This window comes from Littorina saxatilis, linkage group LG8 (genome assembly GCF_037325665.1).
Source record: "Littorina saxatilis isolate snail1 linkage group LG8, US_GU_Lsax_2.0, whole genome shotgun sequence".
In the NCBI taxonomy this organism is placed as follows: domain Eukaryota; kingdom Metazoa; phylum Mollusca; class Gastropoda; order Littorinimorpha; family Littorinidae; genus Littorina; species Littorina saxatilis.
In genome coordinates this window covers 5,978,006-5,991,506 of record NC_090252.1, presented here as the reverse complement: position 1 = coordinate 5,991,506, position 13,501 = coordinate 5,978,006, and the positions used below count along the sequence as shown (strand labels likewise).

Genomic DNA, 13,501 nt, shown 5'->3' with positions numbered 1-13,501 from the left:
CGTTAAACAAACAAACAAACAAAATTGGTGCTTTTGTTAACATAGCCTATGGTTCTGTTGTCAACATTGCCTGTGGTGCTGTATTAACATAGCCTGTGGTGCGGTTATCTACATATCCTGTGATGCTGTTCTCAACATAGCCTGGAAAGGCTCATCACTGACAAACACACAAAGCATTCAGATTCCAGAACTCACACCAACATGTACATAAAGCACCTATGGCAGAGCGAATGGGACGAATGTGAAGAAAATAAACTTCATAAGATCGTCCCCCAGCTGTCGGACAGCCTACCCCAATGTCGCCTCAACAGGAAGGAAGAGACAGTTCTCTGTCGCTTACACATTGGGCACAGTCACATTACACATTCGTATCTGCTGAAAGGTGAAGATCCACCATACTGTTTTGGATGTGACGAACCATGGACATTAGAACATGTTCTCACAAAATGTGTAGACGTTCAAGAATTTCGAGACAAACACTACAATGCGGAAACACTGAAGGTTTTATTCCGGGATGTTCCCCCGGACAAGATTTTTAACTTTTTAAAAGAGATCAAGATTTGTTTACAAGATTTAAAGTACAGGGTGACACAAAAAAAACAGAGCTCACTAAAAGTCTTATAACTCCTGAAATTTTATTAAGTTTGAAACAAAAATTCTATGGAATTATGTACAACCTATGTAGCCAACATCTGCAAAGTCTCAATGCTATACAACAAAAAACTCTTTGTTCTACAGCCGCTCAAAGATATGTTCCAGATGCCCGCCCCGGCGCTGCAGGCAGACTTGGATTCGCCTGGCAAAGTTCTCAATGACCCTCCTGCACTCCTCTCTCGGGATGGCTCTGATGGCTGCTGTGATGGCTGCTTTGAGGTCAGGGATGGTCTGGGGGTTGTGCTCATACACCCTGTCCTTGAGGTAACCCCACAGGTAGAAGTCTGGGGGGTTCAGGTCTGGTGAGTGCGGTGACCACTCCGGGTGGCACCTGCGGCTGATGAGTCGGTCCTCGAAGCGCTGCTGCAGCCACTCCAGGGATACATTGGAGGTGTGAGGGGTGGCTCCGTCCTGTTGAAACCACTGGAGGGCTCTGTCAATGCCTCTACGTCGGCCAAGTGCTACCCAGAACTTGCGCAGGACCTGGATGTAGCGCTCCGTGTTCACAGTCAAGGACCGCTCGTCATCGTCCTCAAACCAGAATGGCCCGATAATGCCATGAGTTGAAATGGCCACCCAGGCAGTACACTTGACAGAGTGCAAGGGCCTTTGCAGGCAGTGGTCAGGGGGTGTGCTGCCCCAGAAGATGTTATTCTTAGAGTTAACGTGCCCAGACAGCAGAAAGTGGGCCTCGTCTGAAAACCACATGTTGTCGAGAAAGTCCGGTTCATCGTCAATCCTGTCTGAAAACCACTGGCACATGGTGACTCGCTTCCTCATGTCGTCAGCTGTGAGCTTGTGCTTGATTTGAATCCTGTAGGGATACAGATGGAGATCTGAGATCAAAATTCTTCTTACAGACTCCCGGTTGATGCCAAGCTCTTGACTTCGCCGACGCACAGACTTGCTTGGGCTGTGGACAACAGAGTCTCTGACTGCAGCAACATTGTCTTGTGTCCGTGCTGATTTTGGTCGCCCAGAGTGTGATTGTCTGTTTTTGTCTTTTGCATTGAGGTTATTCACAGCCCCATGGGTTCTGAACTTTTTAACCCATCCGCAGATCACTGAGCTGACAGGAAATTCACGACAATTAAAATGGTCTTTGAATCGCAATTGCGTTTCCCGGAAAGACTTCAGCCGAAAATATGTCTCAACTGCAAATGTCTTTTGCTCTGTAGTCCAAGGCATCTCGAAGCTCACACGTGGTAGACTCTTAGATCAATCCGTCTTCTTAATGAATCTGAAACAAATAACAGAATTACTTGAATATTGCGGAAATTATTCAACTTTTTATGAGCTCTGTTTTTTTTGTGTCACCCTGTACCAGAAGTGAAAATTATTAATTTTTAGAACCTTCTTTTACAGTGATAGATTTGAATGTAAATAGTCTGAAACGTAGAACTTGACATATGAAGGGAAAAGAAAATAACTGCATCGGTCTCGAATAGCAGCTAGCATCTGCTGAAGAGACATTAAACCCCAAAAACCAAACCAAACCTATGGCAGAGCGAATGGGACGAATGTGAAGAAAATAAACTTCATAAGATCGTCCCCCAGCTGTCGGACAGCCTACCTCAATGTCGCCTCAACAGAAAAGAAGAGACAGTTCTCTGTCGCTTTCACATTGGGCACAGTCACATCACACATTCTTATCTGCTGAAAGGTGAAGACCCACCATATTGTTTTGGATGCGACGAACCATGGACATCAGAACATGTCCTCACCAAATGTGTAGACGTTCAAGAATTTCGAGACAAACACTACAATGCGGAAACGCTAAAGGTTTTATTCCGGGATGTTCCCCCGGACAAGATTTTTAACTTTTAAAAGACATCAAGATTTGTTTACAAGATTTGAAGTACCAGAAGTGATAGTGATTAATTTTTAGAACCTTCTTTTACAGTGATAGATACTTGGCCTATTATCCCGTCGCGATATAACCTTCGTGGTTGAAAACGACGTTAAACACCAAATAAAGTAAAGTAAAGTTGGCCTATTATGGTCCGCTAGACCCGAAAAGCAACAGCTAACTAACTAACAGTGATAGATCTGAATGTAAATAGTCTGAAACGTAGAACTTGCCACGTGAAGTGAAAATGAAAATAACTGCATCGGTCTCGAATAGCAGATAGCATCTGCTGAAGGGACATTAAAGCCCAAAAACCAAACCAACCAAACCAATCGGGTGACGTTCCTAAATTTGTTTATTAAAATTGGTTTAATTTAAATATGTGTAATGTTAAACTTGTGGGGTCCTGATTTGGCCTATATGGTCCGCTGGACCCAAAAAGCAACAACAATCAAATCAAATCAAATCAAACATCAATGTCCCATGAAGTTCAGTAGAGCAAGCATCACAACGAAAAACGGCAGGACCACAGTCTAGGCACCTGATGCTTTTAACGGAAAACAGCAGGACCACAGTCTAGGCACCTGATGCTTTTAACGGAAAACGGCAGGACCACAGTCTAGGCACCTGATGATTTTAACGGAAAACGGCAGGACCACAGTCTAGGCACCTGATGATTTTAACGGAAAACAGCAGGACCACAGTCTAGGCACCTGATGCTTTTAACGGAAAACAGCAGGACCACAGTCTAGGCACCTGATGCTTTTAACGGAAAACAGCAGGACCACAGTCTAGGCACCTGATGCTTTTAACGGAAAACGGCAGGACCACAGTCTAGGCACCTGATGCTTTTAACGGAAAACAGCAGGACCACAGTCTAGGCACCTGATGCTTTTAACGGAAAACAGCAGGACCACAGTCTAGGCACCTGATGCTTTTAACGGAAAACGGCAGGACCACAGTCTAGGCACCTGATGCTTTTAACGGAAAACGGCAGGACCACAGTCTAGGCACCTGATGATTTTTCTTGTGTTCCCTGACAATGGCTGCACTTCAGAATAGGACACAGTGCCGCAAGTCTTGCTTCCAGAAGTTTAGGTCGGAGAGAAGACCATAGATCCTCATCTGCTGTTCTTCGTGCGCTGTGGGCTGTCCCTGGAGAGAAGTCATAGGGGTAAAAAGTCAAGGGTCTGCAAACCCGGCAAATGCAGTTGGCAGCCCAGAGATCCCAAAGTACCTCTCCCAAAGATGGTAATTTTCGGCAATATTTACAGTTTCAAGCTGTTAAGATAACTTCTTTGAATGTGTGATTTTATGGAGTTTTTTTTGGGGGAAACTGAAAGGTAGCCTCGTGGGGTCCTGATTTGGCCTTTTATGGTCCGCTGGACCCGAAAAGCAACAGCAAATAAATAAATAAATAAGGTAGCCTCGTCAGGGGACAACTATTCAAACCCATATCCTCATCAGTTCGTTTCTCGATTGAGAATAATCATTTATAGATGACTATTATTCATGTACCCTGTTAGAATATTACACGCAATTAATAGCAATATGTCTCACAGCATAGGCATACAAAGACAGAAATGAGTTTTTGGGGACGAAATAACAGGCACAAAACAAGACTGAAAAACACAATTGCCCTTTTACACATACCCTACCCACGCATGCGCGCAGAAGATAGATTCAATGCGTTTCGTGTCTTTTCTGGTTGAATGCATGATACAAAGTATCAACCAACGTTTCTGAATCTTTCAATGAAAAAAGATAACTTATTTTGAACCAAACAGCATATACCAACGAAAGCTAAACACACAAACACACACGCGCACTAACACAGATTGAATGCAAAGCGCGAACGAACACGGAGGATTTTTGTAGGTCAGGTCATGGGAAAGTCCACCCGAAATGTTCCACAGGGGAACTGGTTGTGTTGGTGTTGGTATTTCTCACAGTGATGTTGATGGTTTTTACAGTGCCGTTTTGAAATATTTTCCGAATTTGGAGCACACTTTTGACTTTTGGTTCGTTTATCTCGTCGAAGTAACATTCGAGTGTTTCTAAATCAAAACCTTCCAACACCGCTGGTGCAGATTAGACCTGCTTGACTGCGTGCCTGTTAGAGCTGAAGACGAAGCCTCAATCGCCGAAGCATCACCTATCTGTAGGTCCTGAGCATCGGATGTAGGTTGATACGTGGTGAGATCCGCACGGAACTGTCTATGCAACTTTTCCTAGTCACAGGTGTAAGGTTCGATCTTTTCTTTGAAATTTCGTCCTCTGTGTACATAGCAAAGCGTTTCGCCATTTTCGGTTTTCGTTGCAGACGACGATAGTGAAAGTAGTACCTATTGTTTTGTTTTGACCTTTCGTATTCAGGGTTCTTAAATTGAAGCTTAGTAAATTCCCCATTTCATGTCTCTGGGTGCGGGGTACCCCGGGGATTGCAAAGGATAACAAAAACAGTTTGGACGACACACACATGACGGCACATGTGCCAGGGTCGTGTTTCAATTCCACTGAGCGAATCGCCATACAATATGGAACCTTCGTCAAGGTCAACAACCGCCACTGTCCAGTAGTTTCCGGAGCGAGTGCTGTCCGCGATAAAAATGGAGCCGTCCTGGTTGTGTTCGACATTGAACGCCAAGCACAGGCGTTTGACAGCATCTAACTCTCCTGCTGCCTTGCGATGCGCAAGCTGATACAACAAGCCTGGGACCAGGTTGTCCACAGAGATGCACATGGTGGTGGTGCTTTAATGGTTAAGCAGGTCCGCAATCCAATCGATGTGGCACGTCTGGATCCAGCCTTGATCCGAACTCAGAAGGGCCAACTCAGTGGCACGTCTGGATCCAGCCTTGATCCGAACTCAGAAGGGCCAACTCAGGGGCACGTCTGGATCCAGCCTTGATCCGAACTCAGAAGGGCCAACTCAGGGGCACGTCTGGATCCAGCCTTGATCCGAACTCAGAAGGGCCAACTCAGTGGCACGTCTGGATCCAGCCTTGATCTGAACTCAGCAGGTCTTGCATCTGTTTAAAGGGAAAGAAAAGTTCACATACATCAGCAGCTCCCCTCATGATATGTAAATGCACAGGCGCAGGTGCAAATTCAACTGTCAGTCTTGTGTGTGAACGATCACGAATTGTATGAGGAACAATGTGTGAATATTTTAAGTTAAGTGTACAGAGCAGGTCAATGACGTAGCGGCTCATAGGTCCTGTAAAGATTGACAGATGGATTAGGACATCAAGACGTTGGTAGAAGAGTTCCCCACTGTAACTATTTTTACAAACTTTGCTTGTTTTACCTTTACATATCTGCCACGACATGTATACTATCTACATCCCCCCGCGGGTTAGGGGGAAGAATTTACCCGATGCTCCCCAGCATGTCGTAAGAGGCGACTAACGGATTCTGTTTCTCCTTTTACCCTTGTGAAGTGTTTCTTAGTTGGCTATGTCGTCGCTAACCGCCCTGATATGGCCCTTCGTGGTCGGCTGGGCGTTAAGCAAACAAACAAAAATGTCGACGCTCATTTTTTAACCGCTTGTTTCCCTTTATAAATTAACCATCCATAGAGTGGCGGCGTCCCAAACTAAATCCTTCAAATCTGAACAGAAACACTGCATTCTGGGAAGGGAAATCCTTTCATGCGATGATTTCAGCGCTTTTCAGCGATAGTCAATGTACTTATTAGAATAAGAACAACTTTGGAAAGCAATCTCATTTAGCGTTCATTTCAAGGGTAGCACAGATAGACATTATGTTGTAGTTTGGTGAATTGTTCACAAAAGTGTTCAGACTGAACGGGATGATGTCTTTGAGCCCCTGTCTCTTTGGGCCCCCGTCTCGTTGGGCCCCCAAGTCTAGATATTATGACCTTCAGGGTCAAAGGGGGATTTAGGCATTGCCGGCCTTCTTGTGAGTATTACCACGTATCTGTATCCTTCATAAATCAAAACTTTTCCCCTTCTTTCCCCATCCTCGTACGTTGCCATGATTTTCAAGCGCCAGACAAAAAGCCCGCGGAACAAGGAAACAAATAGCGGGAGTCGATTTGACCCGCGTTTGAACTTCAGGCACGATCACGTGCCAAAGTCCCAAGTAAATATACTCTTAGAGCGGCACAGGCTAGATCCCCGATCGCGCACGAGTACCGGCGCCCAGACTGCCTTCTTGAAACTGTATAACCAGATCTAACTAGCATCCTGTCACGTCAAGTTAACGTGGAGGGGTTGTACCTTTGATTTGCATTGCTGAAATACAGAATATACCGTTCAGGCTTGTTTATTATGCTGGGGGCCCAAAGAGACGGTGGCCCAATGACACGTTTTCTTATTACTACAGAAAAGTGTAGGGGCCCAATGATACGGGGTCTCAATGAGATGGGGGTTATAAGGGGACGGGGGCCCAAAGAGAGATGGGGGTTATAAGGGGACGGGGGCCCAAAGAGACGGGGACCCAACGACACATTTTCTTATTTGCTACAAAAAAGTGTGGGGGCCCAATCAGACAGGGGCCCAATCAGACGGGGGTCCAAAGACCAATCCCCGACTGAACACTCCAAAAGTGTAATGTTGTTTTGAGTTAGGAATACATTTATACATGTAGTACATGCGTTCAACTGAACAATGTTAGAAAATTTAGTGTTTGTTTAAAAATCTAGCCTTGAAGAAAGAAAAAAAATCGTGACTTATAGTTTATTTAAAAATTAATACCTTGAGAATTTAACTTGATTACACACGAGTTTAAAATAAACAATAAACGAATTACCAAACAGCATGCTAATACATGAAGCTTTTTTTAAAAAAATATTTATTAAAGAATGATTGTGGTGCTGTATCAACATAGCCTGTGGTGCTGTATCAACATAGCCTGTGGTGCTGAATTAACATATTACCTTTGACGCTGAATAAACATAACCTGTGATTTAATGTAGCCTGTAGTGCTGTATCAACATAGCCAGTGATGCTGTATCAACATAGCCAGTGATGCTGTATCAACATAGCCAGTGAGGCTGTGTCAACATAGCCAGTGGTGCTGTATCAACGTAGTCTGTGGTGCTGTATCAACATAGTCTGTGGTGCTGTATCAACATAGCCAGTGGTGCTGTATCAACGTAGTCTGTGGTGCTGTATCAACATAGTCTGTGGTGCTGTATCAACATAGCCTGTAGTGCTGTATCAACATAGTCTGTGATGCTGTATCAACATAGCCAGTGATGCTGTATCAACATAGCCAGTGATGCTGTATCAACATAGCCTGTAGTGCTGTATCAACATAGCCTGTGATGCTGTATCAACATAGCCTGTAGTGCTGTATCAACATAGTCTGTGATGCTGTATCAACATAGCCAGTGATGCTGTATCAACATAGCCTGTGGTGCTGTTATTAACATAGCCTGTGATGCCTGCATTTATAACATTATCTGCATCGTCAGGTTACAACTACCGTCCTGTCCGATTTTTAACTTTTTAAAAGAGATCAAGATTTTTTACAAGATTTAAAGTACCTGAAGTGAAAATTATTAATTTTTAGAACCTTCTTTTACAGTGATAGATTTGAATGTAAATAGTCTGAAACGTAGAACTTGCCATATGAAGGGAAAAGAAAATAACTGCATCGGTCTCGAATAGCAGCTAGCATCTGCTGAAGAGACATTAAACCCCAAAAACCAACCAACCAACCAACCGTCCTGTCCGTCACACTCACGTGACCGTCTCACTTCTGACACTTGGTTCTATAACTCGTTTAAGCTTGTTTTGTTTTCCTAACCTGACTTCCCTCCCTTTTAACAAAATTGAACCGTGTCACGCACTGATGCGTGGAAGATGAATACACAGAATCAAAATCAGATACTCACACTCAATCACTCGCTTTCATGCCCTATACTGAACCAGGAAAACTATTTGCAGAACAAATCAATTTAGTCAACTAATAAAGACTTGATCATCACAAACACAACAACATTATCAACTTTCATGTACTCAAACTAAAAAGAAATAACTCAAAGGGAAAATGACTGTAACATAATATACTTATATAACTGAAAAAGTGCCAGAATAAACCAATACTGTCAAACACTAAGAAAAGACGTTTTTGGAACAATTATTCAGATTCGTTGTTCATTTGCCTGGCAAGCCTGCCAGGATCAGTCTCATATCCAGAATTATATCATTCGACGACGAGAACGAAGTCAAAGCCGAGAATCCAATCAGTGTCAGATCTTGACCCGGATCAGCCGACGATGAAAACGAGGATGAAGTCGAGAACCCTATCAGTGTTAGCTCATGCACGAGATCATTCGACGACGTAGACGAAGTTGAGTTCCCGATCAGTGTTAGATCAGGATCAGTCGAAGACGAGAACGCGGACGAAGCTGACAGGTTCCACATCAGGAACAGCATCGAGAACAGGCTCAATATCCTGAGGACTGGATTTACAGGCTTGACATCTAGGCTGGATTCACAGCAGGATCTGTAAAGTATCTTCTGTACAGGTCTTTTCTGTACAGATGATTTTTCCGGTGTGGTTCAACATTTTCCATCGGCCACCATCCTTGATGAAAGTCCTCATGTGTCACACAGGGCTGTGCAAAACAAAACGGACACCTTTCTCGTCCCTCCAGCGCGGGAATATAAAAAGGCGGGTCCTGGTTTGCTGCACATTCCGACATTTGTGAATAACTAGTCGATCCCGCAGTATCAGTATCAACAGAAATATCAAAGTCAACATCACTTGGCTGGAAAAATGCCTCCAACCTGTCTAATTCATCCGACGAAAGTTCCACAGTCACAACGAATCTTTTTTTCTCAGCCATGATGAAAAACCTTTGTATGACCGAATGCTTGCTTCACGGCTTAAAATAACGGTTCCCTCTAAATGTTCTTCTCTTCGCCTGCAAGATTCGTCGACCAGCTGACCGTTTGGGCAAATCCAATTTGTCCCCCCGCGGGTTAGGGGGAAGAATTTACCCGATGCTCCCCAACATGTCGTAAGAGGCGACTAACGGATTCTGTTTCTCCTTTTACCCTGCGGTGCGGTGTATGATGCCCTTGGTGGCACTAGATACACCCCTGATGCAAATATGGGTCACCAAAAGCGGGTCAGCCTGGAGATACCATTTACTGTGGAGGCATGGAGACGTCATTTCCAGCCTGTTTTGGGGGTTGAAGGGGTAGACTCATTTGAGGCATTTGTCTCAGTGGGTATTCTCACTGAAATCCTTGGAATAGGCTGGGATTGTCGTACATTCCCTACTTTCACAGAAACCTATGTTTCCACACGAGAACGTGTGAGGGTCAAGTGGGGCTTCAAATGGAGACCCATTTACAACCACAATAAATGTGATAGGTAAGTTATCAAATGATAATAATAATAATGCATAATGAATAACACCGTCGCGATATAACCTTCGTGGTTGAAAACGACGTTAAACACCAAATAAAGAAAGAAAGAAAGAATGAATAACACATTGTTATGTTGTAATGCTGTACAGCACACCTGAGTTTTTCGTTGAGATAATAAAGTGTTCTATTGCTCTACAAAACATTCTGATGTATTCCTTTGTACAAGATGTGCATAGAAAGGCCCAGAGGATCTGCGACCATCCTTGTGTCACCCCGCAGAAGAGGCACTTCCAGGACCACCGAACTTGACCCTCATCTTCACCAGGAAGCGGCGCAACCGGGTGGCTGTTCAAATTCAAAGTAAATGTTGTTGTAATCTTAGTCAAAGGCATTTTTCTGTTATTGTGCAAGCAGTATTGCTTCCACTTATTAGAATAACTTGCAACCTAGCTTGATCAATTTTACATAACAAGTTTTAAACTGAAAAACATATATGATATATGAATTACACTGAAACAAGTACAGTGGAGTCCAGCTATAACAAACCTGGGTATAACGAAATCTCGCTTTTAACGAACTGCCATTGATTTCCCGGCAGACAGCCTTCTATTTCTTACTTGTTACTTTCCGGCTACAACGAACCTTTTGAACTCATTTGCATAACGAACCCCTCTTATAACAAACACCTTTTCATCGCCCCAGAGCCGTTTTGTCTCTAAAAGTCACAAGGCTACAACGAACTGATGTCAATAATTCTCTCCAAAGACAAAAATACAAAAACACAAGTAAAAGTATACCGGTAACAAAGGTCGAAGAATGAAAATAAGCAGTTGAAAACATGCAGAGATTGTACTCTCCAAGGAAAGATCGATGGGACGATCATTTGAAGGTGAGTGGGAAAACTTGTCTTGAGGCCATTTATGGTTGAAAACTCTACAGCGAATTACTGATATAATGAACTAAAATGTACCTCCCTTAAGATTCGTTGTACGCGGACTCCACTGTTTTCATGCCTCAAATCTCTTGACTCCTTATAAATAACAGCTGTTCTTCTTTTTTTCAGTTTCTGAGAGGAATCAATAATACCAGCAAAAAACAGAACATCAACACAAGTCACAAGTCCCACGAGTAAGTCTTTCTTACCTTCGGAGCTTTTCAACCTTGCCGCGTTTTGCTTTTGGAATGTCTTCATCGTTCAGCGCATAGTAGAGAAGGACATTTTCTCTCCGAAGAATCTTTGAATGAAACAGTAAACAGCATTTCTGTACATTTGATTTGCATACTGTAAAAATCAACATGTCTGCATGACATGTACAAGGTGAAATTAACCCTTACACTGGTGCAATTCTGTAACACATGTTACATAGCCAGTGGTGAATTAACAGAGAGAAAAATAACAAAAAACGTTCATATTGGTTTTCACATCCATGGGAGGTAATGGGAACCGACCAAACAGGCTGTAAGATCGTCCCCCAGCTGTCGGACAGCCTACCCCAATGTCGCCTCAACAGGAAAGAAGAGACAGTTCTCTGTCGCTTACACATTGGGCACAGTCACATTACACATTCGTATCTGCTGAAAGGTGAAGATCCACCATACTGTTTTGGATGTGACGAACCATGGACATTAGAACATGTTCTCACAAAATGTGTAGACGTTCAAGAATTTCGAGACAAACACTACAATGCGGAAACACTGAAGGTTTTATTCCGGGATGTTCCCCCGGACAAGATTTTTAACTTTTTAAAAGAGATCAAGATTTTTTACAAGATTTAAAGTACCAGAAGTGAAAATTATTAATTTTTAGAACCTTCTTTTACAGTGATAGATTTGAATGTAAATAGTCTGAAACGTAGAACTTGCCATATGAAGGGAAAAGAAAATAACTGCATCGGTCTCGAATAGCAGCTAGCATCTGCTGAAGAGACATTAAACCCCAAAAACCAACCAACCAACCAACCAAACAGGCTGAGCCAGTAGCGCGACATATGTCGTGACAACCAGGTGACAGTACAGTAGTCCCTTCCATTTCCGGCCCTTTCGTGGGCGTGAACCTACCCGGAGCGGCCAGCTTTCCCATGACTAATGAGTTTTCCTTCTATAATTGACTCTTAATGGCCGTTAACCTGTCTGACGCGGTCAACGGTCACTGATTTTTGCCCTAAGGTGCCCCTCTTACTCGACAGGAGCGGCCACTTAACGGCCACTTGTCACTTTCGCGGGCGAGCGCCTGTGGTGTGTGTGTGTGTTGTGTGCACAGACGGCACAGCACGAGCAGACGACATGAATACTTACGCATGCGCAAACTGTAAATACAGACATGCGCATACATGTACATTTACGGCAGTCACTTCCGGATCGATCACAGCTGATGTGAGTTTGAAACACTTGTTTATCTGACACTCAAATACATATATAATAATCCAAACAACACACATAGAAACATACGAAACAATAGCTTAGCCAGGACGATCGAGTTAAACACGCAAATAATTAAGATGTATAAACGAAAGCAAAACTAACAGAGACAATGAATCGGCGGCTCATGGATGATCGCTCTCTTTTCTTCATGAAAACTTGATCGTGTTTTTTGGGTTTTTTTGGAGGAGGAGGGGGCCTGTAATGAACGGCCACCTGATATTTGCGGTCACCTTTGCAATGACTAATGGGTGACCGGATATGGCAGGTACTACTGTATACGTAAAGTAGCGCGACATATGTCGCGACAACCAGCCTAAGGGTTAACAGGTTTTACTGCATTGTTGAACAGTTTTACAATGCTTATTTTGTTAGCAATTACACAATGAATATACTAAAGCCTTCATACTAAAGCGGACTTGAGCTCAAACTTATCTTCACAGTAAGGCCGCCCTGATATGGCTCTTCGTGGTCGGCTGGGCATTAAGCAAACAAACAAATTCACAGTAAGGACCAATTTTGACCAACAATGTATGGATACGCAGTCTTAGAAAACAAATAGCTGTGTAATAAGTAACAATCTTGCATTTGTCATAAATTTAACTAGTATCAGAGTGAGTTTAGCCTTGTGTATACAAAATAAATAAATGGAAAATAAGCACAACAAACCTGTTTGGAGACATTCATTTTATGTCGACCACCCTCTCTACTTGTGGCACCAAAATAAGCTAGATGTTGGTCGTAATTTTTACGCTCCACCTGACTTATTCCGATGTCGGGAAGGTTCCGGAGAACCTGGGGGACGTGATAGACCAAACCTGCCAAAACACCTCTAGCTTGAAAAGTATTTTTTACAGAGGTCAGCTCTACAGCTCTTTTGGGGTTCTTAAAGGAGTCTGGTCTTTATTTTAAGATTTGAATTTTAAAACTGTCCAATTTATTTGACATATAGGGTCTTGTTTTGACTTTTCTGTTGCCTTCGGGTGATGTTATGGATTTTATGTATTAGAATTGTTTTAATCTAAAAATGTGTAATGATTAACTTGTGGGGTCCTGATTTGGCCTATTATGGTCCGCTGGACCCGAAAAGCAACAGCTAGCTAACTAACTAACTAACTAACCTGCCAAACACAAAAAGACACACAAAGAAAAGTTAGATTAGCCCTGAAACAAAAAATTAAATACACTTTTTGTTTGCTTAACGCTAGTGTGGAACTGAGGTTCGGAA

General features: G+C 43.1%; 1 long non-coding RNA gene across 1 annotated transcript in view; it reads left to right on the top strand.

Moving 5' to 3' along the window:
• The first annotated feature begins 9,306 nt into the window (after positions 1-9,306).
• LOC138974942 (uncharacterized) overlaps positions 9,307-13,501 on the top strand; it is a 6,450-nt gene continuing 2,255 nt past the window's right edge. Inside the window, exons 1-2 of the long non-coding RNA XR_011458459.1 lie at positions 9,307-10,215; positions 10,919-10,983. This is a non-coding gene — a long non-coding RNA (uncharacterized lncRNA). The remainder of the gene's footprint in view (positions 10,216-10,918; positions 10,984-13,501) is intronic.